Source organism: Macaca fascicularis, chromosome 1 (genome assembly GCF_037993035.2).
Source record: "Macaca fascicularis isolate 582-1 chromosome 1, T2T-MFA8v1.1".
In the NCBI taxonomy this organism is placed as follows: domain Eukaryota; kingdom Metazoa; phylum Chordata; class Mammalia; order Primates; family Cercopithecidae; genus Macaca; species Macaca fascicularis.
The window spans coordinates 209,138,332-209,155,864 of record NC_088375.1 but is presented as its reverse complement, the minus strand read 5'-3'; the positions used below and the strand labels follow the sequence as shown (position 1 = coordinate 209,155,864).

General features: G+C 47.0%; 1 protein-coding gene and 1 pseudogene across 18 annotated transcripts in view; both read right to left on the bottom strand.

Moving 5' to 3' along the window:
- Positions 1-8,675, bottom strand: part of PAFAH2 (platelet activating factor acetylhydrolase 2) — a 41,871-nt gene extending 33,196 nt beyond the window's left edge. For all 18 annotated transcript variants that reach the window (XR_012424231.1, XR_012424240.1, XR_012424232.1 and 15 more), the window contains exon 1: positions 8,637-8,675. The gene's annotated coding sequence lies outside the window, so the exon portion shown is untranslated. The remainder of the gene's footprint in view (positions 1-8,636) is intronic.
- On the bottom strand, positions 2,884-4,441 carry LOC141408592 (eukaryotic translation initiation factor 2 subunit 3 pseudogene; annotated as a pseudogene).
- Positions 8,676-17,533: the final 8,858 nt, after the last annotated feature.

Here is a 17,533-nt window from a genome sequence, read left to right as displayed (position 1 = left end):
TCTGCTTCCTAAACTGGGGCCAGTGCTCCCCTCACCCTCTTCAATTTCATCATCTCCAACACCATCATCACCGTCACACTTACTCTGTGCCAGGAACTATGTTTAGTGCTTTTCATATATTATTTTATTTAATTCTTTCAACAGTCCTCTGAGATACATATTATTATCTCATTTTACAGATGAGGAAGTGGATGCTTGATAAAGGCAATTTACCCAATAACATACGGCAAGCAGAGCCAGAATTCGATCATGGGTAATGTGGTTGTAACATGAGAACATCAAACTTCCCAGTATCCCATGCCTTGTGATTTGGGTGGGGCTGACCCCTCTTAACCTCCAGAGCTGAGCCTTAATTAACTGGAGCCAATCAGTCCTTCTTATTCTCTGGTCAGTATTTGGATGAAGAGTGGGCATATGGCATTATGCTGGTCCAATAGGAGTAAAGCTTGGGACTTTGATTTGATGGTTGAGGGGAGAAAAGTTCTTCCTTGTTTTGAACTAGTGTGATGTGCAGATGTCACCTGTCAAGTGGCCTTGAAGCACAGGATGAAGATACCCATGGTGGATGGCAAAACCGAGAGAATCACAGAGAAATAGAGGCCCATTTGTGAAGACATTAAGAATCCACAGATTAGACCATACCTGAAACCTGACCCACTCCTAGACTTTCTAGTTATATAAGTCAGTAAGTTCCCTTTCTTGTTTAAACCAACTGAAGTTAGACTTCTTTTGGTTGCAACCAAAAGCATCTAAATGGATACACACTGCATCTGGGGTCCACATGTTCATGATTAAATTATTCTGCTTCTTTTAAGATGCTCTGGGAGAGATTCGGGAGTTCCAGTCAAAGCATGTCTGGGTAAGAAGAGACCTAAGAGAGCATTTCTGTCAATCCTCCCCACAGTTGTCTTCCCCTTCTCTCAGTACATACACGTGCTTTACCAGGGAAGACACCAAGGTCCAGAGAGATTAAGTGAGCTGCTCAGAGTCACAAGCAGAACGATGGTAACAACACACAGTCTCCTGGTTGTCAGCTGCCACTTGTCTGGTCTTAATAATCCTAACATCATTCTATTTAACTTTGAAAGGTAAGAAATTATTTTCTTTTTTTTTTTTTTTTTTTTTTTTGAGACGGAGTCTCGCTGTGTCGCCCAGGCTGGAGTGCAGTGGCCAGATCTCAGCTCATTGCAAGCTCCGCCTCCCGGGTTTTTACGCCATTCTCCTGCCTCAGCCTCCCGAGTAGCTGGGACTACAGGCGCCCGCCACCTCGCCCGGCTAGTTTTTTGTATTTTTTAGTAGAGACGGGGTTTCACCGTGTTAGCCAGGATGGTCTCGAACTCCTGACCTCGTGATCTGCCCGTCTCGGCCTCCCAAAGTGCTGGGATTACAGGCTTGAGCCACCGCGCCCAGCCAAGAAATTATTTTCTTTCTACTACAGATAGCGTCTTCTTTTTGTTTCTCTTTAGCTAATTTAAAAAACAAACCCAAATCTTTTGAAAGAGAAACTAAGCTCCTGGTGTCAGTGGGTTGTTCAGCCAGAGTGAAGGGGGATGAGTTCTGCTTAGCCTCAGACCCTGACCTTTCCCCATCGCTTGTTGTTGAGGTCTACACATGGAAGACCTACTGCTGGGGCCACAAGACACATGTCACGCACATGACAATGAACCAGCTGCAAGTTCAACTGTCATAAAAGAGAGGCAGATAAAAGACCACAGGAGTTCTGAGAAGAAACAGTGCTCCTTTAGCTTGGAAGTAGAGAGCAGGGGAAGATGAGAAAGGCTCTTTCAAGCAGGAGAGAGTGAGCAAAAGCACGGTAAGAAGGAAGCTTGTGTGAGAAACAATGCAAGGTGAGAAGAGAAAGTTGTGACCAGATTTGGGGAGGAGCAGTACCTCAAGTGCTAAGCTAAAAAGTTGTTTCTCTTTAGCATTTCTGTTTCTCTGGAAATGAGGTCATGTCCATGAGAGATAATCTGAAAGAACCACATTGGAGGCCCAGCTCGTTTGGTGCCTAGCTTTTTTTTTTTTTTTTTGCTTTCTAACATCTTTTACTTCTTGACCTTTCGAAACATCCAAAAATTAGTAATATTATAATCTATGCCACAATCTTAACAGTTAAGAAAAAACATAAAATGAAGGCCTAGAAAGATCTTTGTTACTCATCTAGAATTATTTGGTATAACAGTATTTTCCAATGGAGGAAGACTATTGGATTTCAGGCAACATAAAATATGGGGCCAAAGAAAAGGGAGAAGGTCTTCAAGGAGAATTTGTGCCTTTAAGTTTTTACTGGTACAACAGTTCTTCAGCCTGGAGGTACTCAAAGACAAATCATGAAACAAATCAGAAAAAAACTTTATTTCAAGCAGGTTCAGTGATATATGTGTGTGCTACAGCAAAGGCTGCAGTTGTGGCTAAGTTTTATTTCAAACTGTATCATGTGGGCTGGGCAAGGTGGCTCACGCCTGTAATCCCAGCACTTTGTGAGGCCGAGGTGGGCTGATCACCCTGAGGTCAGGAGAGACTGGCCTGGCCAACATGCCAAAACCCTGTCTCTACTAATAATACAAAAATTAGCTAGGTGTGGTGGCGCACACCTGTAATCTCAGCTACTCGGGAGGCTGAGGCAGGAGAATCACTTGAACCCGGGAGGTGGAGGTTGCAGATCACGCTACTGCACTCCAGCCTGGGTGACAGAGCCAGACTCAAAAACAAAACAAAATAAACAAAAAAACCAAAACTGCATTATGTATAATTTTGACATTACGTGGGAATGCTTAACTTCTGCCAAAATGTAGATTCAGTCCAACGTTATGCCAATTTTTATACTGATTGTAGTCCCTAAGTTTTCATAACCAAAAAAAAAAAAAAGAGAATAACCTTACAGTTACCTACTAAGGAAACGAACTGTGAAATCAATTCCCCAATATTGCTTTGAAAATAAAACCCTTGGTTGTTAAGAGAAATTCCAACTTCCAACTCCATCCAAATGTATTATTTAACCGGCATTCTTCAGTCATCATCTACTGTTGGCTTGATTGTCACTCCTCTTATCTGACCCCAACCAATTAAACGCCAGTGTTTTTCAACTCTTCGGCTAAGGGCAATTTTTTCTCCTACCTCTGTGCACACTGGATTGGTCAAAACAATTTTACCCAAATCGGCCTTGACAGCACTAACTCTCCCTCCTGTCAACAGGGATCCTATGTTCACCATGAGCACTTCATTCTTAGACAGCTTTTGAACCTTTGCTGCTTTCTTGTCTCCTTCAGTGCATACACCTAGAAGCCGTCTAAGCAGGAAATAGGAAATTTCCAATTCTGTGAATATCTCAGGTAAAGCTCTGACTGTACCAAGTACTTGCCCCACCATTCTGTCAGCCCGGCACAAAGTGGGGTCAATTTTTGTTCCAACTCCAGTAAGACTGCCTGGAGCAGCATATTACAGATCATTATGCTCTGCAAAAAGTGATACAATTTTGGAAAAGATTGGTTTACACATGAGTTTTCCTTCACTATCTTTGGAAACAATACCAGGTCTTACTTCTATCTCCTGGTCCACCGTTAATACTCCTTTTAGGATACTACCACCAGCTACACCTCCATTAAGGTCATCAACTTCACAGCCAGGTTTGTCGACATCAAAATATTTAATAACAATAAGCCCGGGCTCTGAAGTAAAGTCTCTTGGGGATACTGGAATTTTCTTTACTATGTACTCACAAACAACTTCAATATTGTATTTCAGCTGAGCCAAAATTGGAATAATGGGAGCTAACTCTGCTACTGTACCTTAGACAAATGCAAGGATCTGCTCGTATTGTTCTTTAGCCTGACTTTCTTTTACCAAATCAATTTTATTTTGTAGAATCAAAATATGCTTCAGTTTCATGATCTCTATAGCAGCCAGGTGTTCAGACGTCTGAGGCTGAGGACAAGAGTCATTACCAGCTATCAACAGAAAAGCTGCATCCATCACTGCTGCACCATTCAGCATAGTAGCCATCAAAACATCGTGGCCAGGACAGTCAACAAAGGAAACATGTCTGACTGATTTGAAGTTCCCTTTTGTCCCTGCAATATCTGTAGGAAACTCATCAGGTGTACTGCTCCCACAAGATCTATAACACCCTGGCCGAGGGCAACTTGGGTCACCAAGTTTATAAATCTTAGTATTAGCATATTACAATCCAAGCTTGATTGTAATATTTCTTTCTAGTTCATTTTTTAACCTGACGGTGTGAACTCCAGAAATAGCTTTGACGACTGTGGATTTCCCATGAGCTACATGACCAATTGTACCTATATTAATTGTGGCTTGTCTGCTGATAACTTCGTGTGAAAGTGGCGTCAACTTGGTAACATCCAACGTGGTGAGATCCTGACGCGAAAGATGCAGCTGCCCCAGAGTCACTCCAGCTTCTCCGCCCGCCATGTTGCCAGACTTTTTTTTTTTTTTTTGAGACAGGGTCTTGCTCCGGCTCCCAGGCTGGAGTGCGTGGCTCACTGTGGCCTCACCCTCCCAGCTCAAGTGATCCTCCCACCTCAGCCTCCTGGGTGGCTGGGACTATAGGCACTTGCCACCACGACCGGCTAATTTTTGTATTTATTTGTAGAGATGGAGTTTCATCATGTTGCCCAGGCTGGTCTCAACTTCTTGGGCTCAAGAGAATCCTTACGCCTTAGCCTCCCAAAATGACTGGGATTACAGGAGTGAGCCACCGTGCCAGCCCTGCCTAGCTTTCTTATCTTATGCAAGTTATCTGATCATTCTAAGCTTGATTCCCCATCTGTACAATGGGAACACTATCTATCCTCACAGGGTTGCTATGGAAATAAAATGAAATAATGCATTCAAAGCACCTGGTGTGGTACCTGACTCTTAGGAAGCATCCAAGAAACGTGTTAAGTGAAAAGTAGAAACACTAGGATTTGGCCAGAGTGAATCTGGAGAGTCAAGAGCCAATAAGTCAGCTTTTAAGATTGGAGAACCAGGACAATAGTCCTTAAGCTTCTTATGGGAAGAGATTTTTGTCTCACCCTGCATAGAGAACAGCACTTGGGACAGGAATCAGGATAAGGGGACTTGGAAATGGCCAAAACAGAAGAGAGCAGAACTCTCTGTGCTCCTGGAAAGTTTCTGGGAGGATCATCAACTAAATTGTTTAGAAATAAAAACTACAGAAGCTAATTGGCCAGAGTGAAGCTAACATGCAAATGAATCTTTGTTTCCTAGGCTCACATTGACTGATGTCCAAATAGGATAGAGATATGGAAAAATCCAATCTGACTTGCAAATTTTGCCAAAGAGACTTTCACACAAAGCATCCAGTCATTTTTAATAAAAGTCACGGAATTTTCCAAGGAAATCAGTCTATGTGTCTCTACCTTCTTTTGCTCACTGTCTAAATGGTTCATGGTGGTGCCTGTCCAGAAGCCTCTCCATCCAGTGAGGCCCAGTGAAATCTCTAGTCCTCTGTGAAGCTTTCCCATGTCCTTCCAACCTTTCCTCCTCTCATCGCTGATCACTGTCCACATCTGTTATCTGGTAACCAATCTTAGGCTACCTTAGGGCAGCTCTTGGATTAACACCTATTCTAGCAGTTTTCAATCAGTGACTTGCCTGCAACAGTGGTCCCTGGAGAATCTAGATCTTAGGTTCCTGAACCTATTGTCACAATCACCTGGGAAGCTTTAAAAAATGTGTATTCTGGGGCCCCTATTTCTGAGGATCAATTCGTTCGTAAAAGCTTCCCAGGTGTTTCTAATCAGCCAAGTTTGAGAACCTCTGGTCTGGACTTTGATTAGAAATGTCTCTGGATGAATTTTTCTTTCATTCAGACATGTATGCATGCAGCAGGCGCTAACTGAGTGTATGCTGTGTTCTGGTCCACCATTTTCACGACTACGATTTCACTTGGTATAATCCCCAAGGCCACCCAGAAGCATGTTCCTATCACTAGACTTAATGTAGTGCCCTGCATACCGCTGGTCTCAATAATTAATTTATCCAATGAATACTATTTAATTTTTGGCACACTTATGCCTCACCTCTTCAGATCTACTCCAGGAGTAAAGACTGGATTTTATATGCTTTTCTAGGCCAAACTGTTTATCTGCATGCTTTCCCCACATAGTTGGGACTCAACAAATGTTCCTTCATTTGGCTTTGATTTAAACCCATCTCAAGTCTTCTTTAATCTTTGTTTTTGATCTAAAAATAAGGCTATATGGTATAATGGGGGAAATAGGTTTTGATGACTCTGAATTCTACCCCTGTCACTTATTAGCTATGTGATCTTGAACAAGTTCCTCAAACTCTAAGCTTCTGACAATTTATTCTCACAACAGAAATAATAACTACGGCCAGACACGGTGGCTCATGCCTATAATCCCAGCACTTTGGGAGATCAAGTGGGAAGGACTGCTTGAGCCCAGGAGTTCAAGACCAGCCTGGGCAACATGGCAAAATCCTGTCTCTACAAAAAATTTAAAAAAGAAAAAAATTAGCTGGATGTGGTGGCATGCAACTGTAGTCCCAGTTACTCAGGAGGCTGAGGTAGGAGGATTGCTGGGGCTTGGGAGCTGGAGGCCACAGTAAGCCAAGATTGTGCCACTGCACTTCAGCCCAGGTGACAGAGCGAGGCCCTGTCTCAAAAAGAAATAGTAACTAAGGGTTGGGTGCAGTGGCTCACACCTGTAATCCCAGCACTTTGGGAGGCCAAGGCAGGCGGATCACCAGGTCAGGAGATCGAGACCATCCTGGCTAACGTGGTGGAACCCTGTCTCTACTAAAAAAAATACAAAAAATTACCCGGGCGTGGTGGTGGGTGCCTGTAGTCCCAGCTACTTGGGAGGCTGAAGCAGGAGAATGGCATGAACCCGGGAGGTGGAGCTTGCAGTGAGCCGAGATCACGCCACTGCACTCTAGCCTGGGCGACAGAGCGAGACTCCGTCTCAAAAAAAAAAAAAAAAAAAAGAGAAATAGTAACTGCTCATGAGATTGTTGATGAGGATTAAATAATACATGTAAAGCACTCAATGGATAGAAGGTACTATAACCATAGGAGGCAACTATAATTATTTTAACTGCATGGCCTCTCAAGTTCCTTATATGTAAAATGGATACTTCGTAAGTGAAAATATTGCCTAGGGCCTGGTGCATTTTGAGTGCTTATAAAATGTTAGGAATTAATTAACAATGCTATGTCTCTCTTTCCTAGTCAAGGTCTCTCATTTTTCCTGGATTAAGCCTTTTGGCAAAACAGATTCTTTCCCAGCAGCCTTTTCAGGCCTCAGACACCCCTACCAAAGCCAGTGTCTACTGAACAGGCCCAGAAGAGCCCAGAGGGAATGGATGGGGCTTAGGTTGCAGCTGTCCTCTCCTGCTGGGGCCCTGTTTCTGGTGAACAGAGGACTGCTGCTCTGCCAGCTGTGTGACCCTTTCATCAGTGGATATTTCAAGATACAGTCCAAGATAAGCACTTCTCTGGTGCTTCCTTTCAGATAAAGCTCTCTGAAGACTAAAAGCTCATTGGCCTGACCTTTGGTCTCTGGAGGAAGTGAGGAAATATCATCTAGCTGGTAGATAATGAAGACACCAAGCACTCGAGGGATGGGTTTGAGCAACAAGGTGGCAGAGCTAGAGAAGAGCCCTGATAAGAGTGTTTCAGAGCATTAATAATTGTGATAAAAATAATCTGTCTCTAGTGAGGGTCTTACAGTTTACAAGGCATCTTCACACATACTAGCTTGTTGGCTCCTCAACACTCCTCACCTGAGACTGACGGAGAAACAGTCATCTCCGTTTTAGAGAGGAAGAAACTGAGTCCCGAGGGCAGGAGGCAGAGCTGGCCTAGAACCGGGTGTGCTTACTTCGAGTCCAGGGTAATCGCGGATCGGAAAGAAGGAATGAGGGCCCTTCTTCCGCCGCCGTGAAAACCAGAAAATTGAGAGTAAAAGTAAAGTACACAAAGGGTGGAGGAGCATAAAGAAGCCCGGGGAGGCCGAGCGCGGTGGCTCACGCCTGTAATCCCAGCACTCTGGGAGGTCAAGGCTGGCGGATCACGAGGTCAGGAGAACGAGACCATCCTGGCTAACACAGTGAAACCCCGTTTCTATTAAAACTACAAAAAACTAGCCGGGCGTAGTGGCGGGCGCCTGTAGTCCCAGCTACTCGGGAGGCTGAGGCAGGAGAATGGTGTGAACCCGGGAGGCGGAGCTTGCAGTGAGCCGAGATCGCGCCACTGCACTCCAGCCTGGGCGACACAGCGAGACTCTGTCTCAAAAAAAAAAAAAAAAAAAAAAAAGCCCACGGTTCAGGGAGGTGAGGCTGCAGGGTCAGGGTAGGGCCGAGGAATTAGGGTAGAGCTGTGGGGTCCAAGGTGGGGCTGCGGGGGCTGGGTCCTGGGACAGGAGCTCAGTGGGGATTCCAGGGGCGCTGGCCGTTAAAAGTGCGAGGCGACCGTAGCAGGGTCAAGAGGGTGGGTGGCTACAGGTGTCTGAATAGGAAACGTAAAGGACGAAGATTAATATGCAATTCCTACGATTGAGAGACGCCGAGGCCCCAAACCGGGCCAGAATACGAAAGTCTGCAGGGAGCTCAATTAACATACGGGTGTTTTCTTCAATCAAACTTACCCAGTCAAGCTGATTCCTCAGAAGCAGCCCCAGACGTTTAACTCGACGGAAATGAGAAACGGCCCAGGAACCCGTGGCCCTTTGGTCGTTGTAGTTTCCAGGGCTCAACATGGACACTTGGAAGCACTTCCGTTCCTCAACCTAGAACTACAACTCCCGATGTGCAGTGGACGAGATTGCGCATTACAACCCTAAGACTACAACTCCCAGAGTTCTACGCGACCTCCCCGCTCCGCGTGGTCGTGCGAAACCGCCCAAGGCCCGGGATGCGGTGTGATTCCTCCCCCTGGTGGCCTGAAGAGGAGCCGCCGCGATTTCTGCTCTAGAGCGGAGGGTTTTACTTGTAGTCCCGTGCGTAACCCTCCGCCTCACCCTCCTCAAATAGTCCTCAGGCGTGCCTAGACATGGCCCCAGCTTCGCTTTATTCTCAAGGAGGTGGGAGGAGGTCGGCGTTTGTTTTGTGTCTTCTGCACACTTTGTTTCCTGGAAGAATAACAGACTGATCGTTCAAATTAAGGGGACATTCCCTACCAGCCTGCACCTGTTGACACCTGTGATTTTCTATTGTCCTCAAAAGACTCCCTGCCCGAGAAAGGGGAGGAACCCGAGTGATCTGTTGGGCCGCAACCACCCCACATTACTGTCTTTTGCTGGTTCTTAGCGACACTGATGGACAAGATACCGCCCCTAGCCTCAACAGAATCACAGTCTAGCAGAGAATGCAGCCCAGTGAATAATGACAGCACAGAGCTGTGATCTCATGGGGAGACACAGCAAGCGTGGGAGCCTTGAAAAGGGGCCTCTGGCCAGGCTTGGTAGGGGCGGTGTCTGCAAGGCTTCTTAGAGGGAGGAATGTTAACATTGAGACCCGATATAAGGAAAGAACGTAGCCAGGAGTACAGAGACTGTGAAGAACGTTTCAGAGTATGGCATTAAGTTCAGTGCTGGCTGCAGCTGAGTGTGAGGGATGGAAGGAGATGATTTTTGGGGCAGTGGGGGTTGAGGCAGTGGGGGTCAGGCAGAGCCCATCCTCAGGAGTCCTGTGAACTTCTATAAGAAATTTGGATCGTTCAGGCAGCTCAAAAACGTTCAACGGCCCTCTACTACCTATGAAATGAAGTCCCAACTGCTTAGCCTGGCATTCAAGGTCTTCCCCAACTTGCATGCCCCCACGTGGCACCCCCCACCCTCCAGCCCCCCTCTTCTAGGAGCTTTGTTCATGCCTCCAAAGTTTCCGCCGACATTTGTGTGTGCCTCTCACATGTGAGTTGACTCACACTGCCTTGGGTATGTCCTGGATTAGAGGTCTTAACTCTTGACATATTATGAGCTCTTTGAGGTCAGGTACTGAGTCCTGCAGTCGCCCCCGCCACTCACTGTTGCAGCCCACATTCCCCCAAATCACCACGGTCCAGAGTCCCTGCTTTAGGCCCTCCTCTCTTGCCAACACACTGTTGTCACCCCCATCCTTCCAGCAGCCAAGATAAAGTCATCAGGAGAGAGTGTTGGCAGCCTGCACTGCGGTAATTAAGCCCCGGATCTCATTAAATCTGTGGCTGATGGCAGAGGCCACAGAACCTGAAAAGCTTAATGCAGATCAGAGAGCGGCTCCCTTTGGCCCGTTAATCCGTGCTGTGCAGCTGGCCAGAACACTCAGGACAAGCCAAAAGTCCTGGTCATGAGAGGGACAGCTGGAGGTCATTTCTTTCAGTCTCCTACTCCCAGACCAGGCCATGCTGGAGCCATTTGCTGGCCAGCTGAGTTAAAAATTTCCCAGGGATGGGCATGTCACCACCTCCTTTATCTCCTTTGTCACAGTTAGGAAGATCCTCCTTGGACACAATCTGACTCTTCCCTGTTGCAAAATAAAACGGTTGAGTTTAACTACACTTCCTTCCAATCCGGTCTTTTCTAGGATAAACAACCCAAATGCCTTTACCTTTTAAGCAAATGTTTGATTTTCCAGCATTTTCATCATAGATCTCATCCTCCAATAGCCCAAAGTTCTCTTCAAATCTGCTGTCAGCTACCATCCCAACTCTGGCCTTTACTTTGCTGGTAAATTGCTTCAAGTTGGTATTTGGGTGACCAACTTTGGATTTCCTATTTTTTTTTTGGCGGGGGAGCAGGGACAGAGTCTCGCTCTGTGGTCCAGTGGTGGGATCACGGCTCACCGCAGCCTCTGCCTCCGGGGTTCAAGCAGTTCTCCTATCTCAGCCTCCCTAGTAGCTGGGATTACAGGCACATGACCACTAATTTTTGTATTTTGAGTAGAGACGGGTTTTCACCATGTTGGTCAGGCTGATCTTGAACTCCTGATCTCAAGTGATCTGCCTACCTTGGCCTTCCAAAGTGCTGGGATTATAGATGTGAGCCACCACGCGCCGCCAGTGGACAAAACTTCTAAAATAAAAGTAGAATAGGTATACAGTAGAGTATGTAATGTGCACTAATCTTACATATACAGTTTAATTTCTTAAAAACATTTGCTATAACTACCATTTACTTCAAAATGTAGAACATTTCCAATATCCTAAAAGGTTGGCTTCTCGGTTTGTTTTTTTTTTTTTTTTTTTGAGACGGAGTCTGGCTCTGTCACCCGGGCTGGAGTGCAGTGGCCGGATCTCAGCTCACTGCAAGCTCCGCCTCCCGGGTTCACGCCATTCTCCTGCCTCAGCCTCCCGAGTAGCTGGGACTACAGGCGCCTGCCACCTCGCCCGGCTAAGTTTTTGTATTTTTAGTAGAGACGGGGTTTCACTGTGTTAGCCAGGATGGTCTCGATCTCCTGACCTCGTGATCCGCCCGTCTCGGCCTCCCAAAGTGCTGGGATTACAGGCTTGAGCCACTGCGCCCGGCCGGCTTCTCGGTTTGTAATCAATCACCCCCACCCATCCTCCAGAAGGAACAACTACTTTCCTTCTCTTATCATCAACTAGTTTTGAGAAGCAACATTTTTTAACTTTGACAATAACATTTTATGCTCACTGATAGGTGATACTTGTGTCGATGCCATTCCAAAGACCCCTGGAAACACACCTGTAATTAAACAAGTTGTATTAATTACTCATTGCAGCAAGGGAGAATGCAGGCAGTGGGGAAATATGGGTACGGGGGTGCATCTCAGTAGGAGGATGGAAGAAAGAACTTACAGAATTTGGGCTTTTGTTAGATAATCTGGGGAGAGTTTAAGGAAGCGGGGCTTGGCTTTGGATTGGATGCTGTTAAGAGCAAGGGTAATTCTATGACTGGGGGTCTGGATAAAATGTATCTAGAAGGAGGGGAGGCTAGACCAAGGCTGAAGCTGTCATAGGTAAGAAGCAGCAGTCTCTCATTTTAGCAGAGACAGGGGGATGGTTGGTCTTTTTTGTGGTTTGGACATATCCATTTTTTGTTTGTGTTCAGACATGATGACTGTTTGTGTTTTGATCCATCACAGTCACAGAGTGGCCTTGTCTGCTGTTGATGGTCTGTGAAGTTGTTTATGTTCAACAGGACAAGGCCAAGGCCTGGCTGTGAGTGTTAGGCTGGCCCCTGGACTTTGCGGGCTGCTTTCCTCTTTCTTACATCCCACCATATGGTGACGTCTCTTCTGGGCTGCATGCTTGGCATGTAGAAACGATTTGTCTTGGTCGGGTACGGTGGCTCACGCCTGTAACCCCAGCACTTTGGGAGGCCGAGGAGGGCAGATCACGAGGTCAGGAGATTAAGACCATCCTGGACAACATGGTGAAACCCCATCTCTACTAAAAATACAAAAATTAGCTCGGTGTGGTGGCGCGCACCTGTAATCTCAGCTACTCAGGAGGCCAAGGCAGGAGAATCGCTTGAACCCAGGAGGCAGAGATTGCAGTGAGCCGAAATCTCGCCAGTGCACTCCAGCCTGGCGACAGAATGGGACTCCAACTCAGAAAAAAAGAAAAAGAAAAAGAAATGATTTGCCTTTGTGTCCTTGGGGACTTCCTAGTTAGTGGGAAAATGGACAAGAAAGCAAATAGACACCGTTATCAAGCACTAAGGGTCTGGTCTCTGGAGACAGGCTACTGAATTTAAATCCCAGCTCTACCACTTACTAACTGTGAGAACTTGGGCAATGACTATTCTCCAAGCCTCAGTTTCCTCATCTGTAAATTGGAATGACAATAGTATTTATATTATGGAATTGTTGCAAGGGTTAATGAGCTAAACATGGATCACTGGTTACTTAAGCAGCTTGAACTTGGGAGGGGCCGAGATGGATCCAGGTTTTGGGGCTTGAAACTTATACAGTTTTGGGGGGCTCTCTTTAAGAAAAAGAATTGTAGGCCGGGTGCGGTGGCTCATGCCTGTAATCCCAGCACTTTGGGAGGCCGAGGTGGGTGGATCACCTGAGGTTAGGAGTTTGAAACCAAACTGACCAACATGATGAAACCTCATCTCTACTAAAAATACAAAAATTAGCTGCGTATGCCTGCAGTTCCAGCTACTAGGGAGGTGGAGGCTGTACTGAGCTGAGATCGCGCCCCTGCACTCCAGCTTGGGTGACAGAGTGAGATCTGTCTAAAAAAAAAAAAAGAAAAGAAAAAAGACAGACAGACAATTTAAAAACATATTTTTCAAAATTTGCAAAACATATGACCTGGGAACACATTGCTAGGTCTTCTTCCAGGGCCTGAGAAGAGGTTCTGGAGCTAAAACTTTAGTTTCTCAATAACTCTGACTGTGGGAAGAGACAAAGAGGCAAAATTATACGATAGCTTTATTCTTTTCAAATCACTGTCTTCAAATAAGCGTTCCCAAAATGTCCTTGCCCTTAGCTGGAAACTGCTCCAGTACTCTTAGCTCTTTCTTGCATTATAGCCTACACGTCAGTGGGCCATGCACTAGTGATAGAGAAACTGACTTAGGTCTGGTTCTGCATGTAGCTACACCTTGTCTTTATCAGCATTGGGACCAGGTGGAGTTCAAATGAATCCTTTTTAACATCTTGTTAACAAGAATTGCTTAACAAAGGTCAACAACAGGAACTGTCCTTCTTTCCTTTGCTACTGTAATCATTTTTCCATTCAAAAAATATGTATTGAGTCCGGGTGCGGTGGCTCACGCCTGTAATCCCAGTACTTTGGGGGGCCGAGGCGGGCAGATGGGTTGAGGTCAGGATTTCAAGGCCAGCCTGGCCAACATGGCGAAACCCCGTCTCTACTAAAAATACAAAAATTAGCCAGGCACGGTGGTGGGCACCTGTAATCCCAGCTACTAGGGAGGTTAAGGCAGGAGAATTGCTTGAACCTGGGAGGTGGAGGTTGCAGTGAGCCGAGGTAGCATCACTGCATTCCAGCCTGGGCAACAGAGTGAGACCCTTTATCAAAAAAAAAAAAAAAAAAAAAGTATTGAGCACTTAGTATGTCCCAGGCATTTTGCGTGGCGCTGCATATAAAGCAGTGAATAAGAGGGATCAATTCCCCGCTCACATGGTGCTTTCATTCTAGTGAAGAGAGACAGATTTCAACAAACACACACAGGTGGAGCGCAGTGGCTCATGCCTGGAATCCCAGCACTTTGAGAAGCTGAGGCAGGTGGATCACTTGAGGCCTGGAGTTTGAGACTGGCCTGGGCAACATAGTGAGACCCTGTCTTATAAAAAATTAAAAAATAAAATAGCTGGGTGTGGTAGTGCGTGCCTGTAGTCCTAACTACTACAAGGCTGAAGTGGAAGGACAATTTGAGCCTAGGAGTTTGAAGCTATAGTGAGCTATGATTGCGACACTGCATTGCAGCCTGGGTGACAGAGTGAGACCTTGTCTCTAAAACAAAAACAAAAAACCCCAACCACACACATAACCAAGATAATTACATACTATGTTAAATGCTCCACAGGAAATAGGATGCTGCTTTGATGGAGAATGAAGGGAGTGAGCTACTCTCAATAGGGTGGGAGGGAAGGATTCTCTGAGGAGCTGGCGTCTGAGCTGAGCCCAAGCATACCTACCATTTATTGATTATCTCCTATGCGTCAGCCGTGTCATTAGGTAACTTTCAAATACTTTACATGTAATCTTCCTATGAAGTATGTCATATCCTTTGCATTTTTCAGACGAGAAAACAGAGGTTCAAAGAGGTAACAGCAGACAGTGTTGACACCTGCCTCATAGCCCCTCATCCCTTCTCTGAGTTCCCTTGCCAGTGTGGTAGTTTTTAGCATGCTCAGGGCTCTGCCATACAAAAGCCTGCTTCTCTTGGCTTCCTTGCCTGAGAGCTTTCTTAGGTATTTATGAACCAGGAGGAATAGGCAGTGTTATGTACCCCAAGGGCAACTTTCAACCATCAAGAGAGTTGGTGCCTAAATGCCCAACCTCCTCATCTTCACGTAGAAGAGTTTTTCTTTCTTTCCCTCCCTCCCTCCCTCCCTCCCTCCCTTCCTTTCTTCCTTTCTCTCTTTTTTTCCCTCCTCTCCCCTTCCCCTCCTCTCCCCTCCCCTTCCCCTCCTCTCCCCCCCTTCCCCTCCTCTCCCCTCCCCTTCCCCTCCTCTCCCCTCCCCTTCCCCTCCTCTCCCCTCCCCTTCCCCTCCTCTCCCCTCCCCTTCCCCTCCTCTCCTCTCCCCTTCCCCTCCTCTCCCCTCTCCTTCCCCTCCCCTCCCTTTCCTTCCCTTCCCCTCACTTCCCTTTCCTTCCCTTTAAATTAAGAAACAGGGTCTGGCTCTGTCGCCCAGGCTGGAGTGCAGTGGCACAAACAGAGCTCACTGCAGCCTCAAACTCCTGGGCTCATGCGATGTCCCCATCAAATAGGATGATTTCACACTGTCTCTCAGAGGGTCTCCAGCAGAACTGCGCCCGGGTGCTCCTGGCAGCAACCCACACATTTACGCACCCTTTATTACCTTTTCTCTTCCCGGTCTTACTTTCTCCATGCCCCACTTCTGCTTCCTGAAATTACCTCCGCAATTTAGTTCCAGCACCTCCTGAGTCTCAGGATCTGCTGATGGGAGAATTCAAGCTAAGACTAAGTGACTTGCCCGAGGCCACCCAACCTAGTGGCAGAACTGAAATTTGCAGCTAGGTCTGCCTGGATCACATTCCACAATCCTCACTGCGTACCCCATGACAGCAAGCCTGAGATGGAGCCTAAGCCTTTTATTTTTTATTTTTATATATATATATATATATATATATATATATAGTTTTTTCTTTCCCTTTTTTTTTTTTTTTTTTTAGACGGAGTCTCGCTCTGTCGCCCAGGCTGGAATGCAGTGGTGCAATCTCGGCTTACTGCAAGCTCCGCCTCCCGGGTTCACGCCATTCTCCTGCCTCAGCCTCCCGAGTAGCTGGGACTATAGGCGCCCGCCACCACGCCTGGCTATTTTTTTGTATTTTTAGTGGAGACGGGGTTTCACCGTGTTCGTCAGGATGGTCTCGATCTCCTGACCTTGTGATCCACCCGCCTCGGCCTCCCACAGTGCTGGGATTACATTCTTTCCAACTTTTAAGTTTGAGGGGTACATGTGGAGCTAAGCTTTTTAGTCTGGCTCAAGCCCTTCATGTCCTGACCCTAGCTATCTTTTTTTTTTTTTTTTTTTTTTTTGAGACGGAGTCTCACGCTGTCGCCCAGGCTGGAGTGCAGTGGCGCGATCTCTGCTCACTGCAAGCTCCGCCTCCCGGGTTCCCGCCATTCTCCTGCCTCAGCCTCCTGAGTAGCTGGGACTACAGGCGCCCGCCACCGCGCCCGGCTAATTTTTTGTATTTTTAGTAGAGACGGGGTTTCACTGTGGTCTCGATCTCCTGACCTTGTGATCCGCCCGCCTCGGCCTCCCAAAGTGCTGGGATTACAGGCTTGAGCCACCGCGCCCGGCCTATCTTTTTTGACTTATCTCCCACCTCCTCATTCTTGGTCACCCCTTGCTCCAGGGACAGCAAACTGCTTGGGAACATAACGTTCTCCAACCCTGCCATGGCCTGTCACCCCTGCATACCTTTGCAAGCACTGTCTTCTCTGCCAAAATATGGGTTGACTCTGTGTGGTCCAGACAATAACCACCCTGGCCCCACTCCACCCAAAGAATGCCAAACGCCAGTGTCCAGCCCTGGGAAGGAACGTGTTTGTGCCAAGCGCTCAGTACACCTGAGCTCATTCAGCTGGCACAATGATTCTGAGAGGTCAGTAGCTCCACCCCCAGTTTGCAGGTTTGGAAACCAAGGTACACAGAGGCCAGGTGACTTACCCAAGGTCTTACAGTTAATGGCTGGCAAAACCAGCATTGAACTCGGATTTCCCTGTTCTGCTACCATACCTTGATGCCTGGCTGAAGGGAAGGGACGGAAACTGGGTTCTCTGAGGCTGCTGTCACATTCCCTGTCTGCCAAGCCTAAGTGTAGAGATGGGGGGCATCTGCCAAGGCAGCTGCCAGAGCCCTGGTTGGGAGGAAAAGGGACTACGGAGCCCAGAAGGAAGCCAGGTTGAGGGGGCTTCCTGCAAGGAAAGGAGCTGGTCATCCTGCTCACTCCCACATGGGAGGGGGAAGCATTACCCTTTCTGCTTTCTGGCTCCTTCCAGGCCTTTGGGAGTTTACTTGGCCTCAAAAGCATCCTGCTTCCGAGAATCTCTCATCAAAAATGATTCTTGGAAACTGGGCCAGTTCGGGGATGCCTAGAGGCCAAGGCAGGCCTGAATTCCTGCTCTTACTGTTCTCTTCCTGGCCCCCAGCCTTGTTATCATCAAGCCTATCAAATGCCTAGTAAAGGCTTGCCAGCCTGCAGAACATAAGCTGATTTGGTGAGTGCCAAGTTCTCAGTAGCTTTGGAGAAATTGGATGGGGTTAGAATGGGAGTGGGGGTGGAAACCTTGCTAGTAATATAGTGCTAATCTCTGCTTAAAATTTCTAGGGAGACTGCTTAGCCTGACATAGCACTGGTTTTGGGTACAGGGGC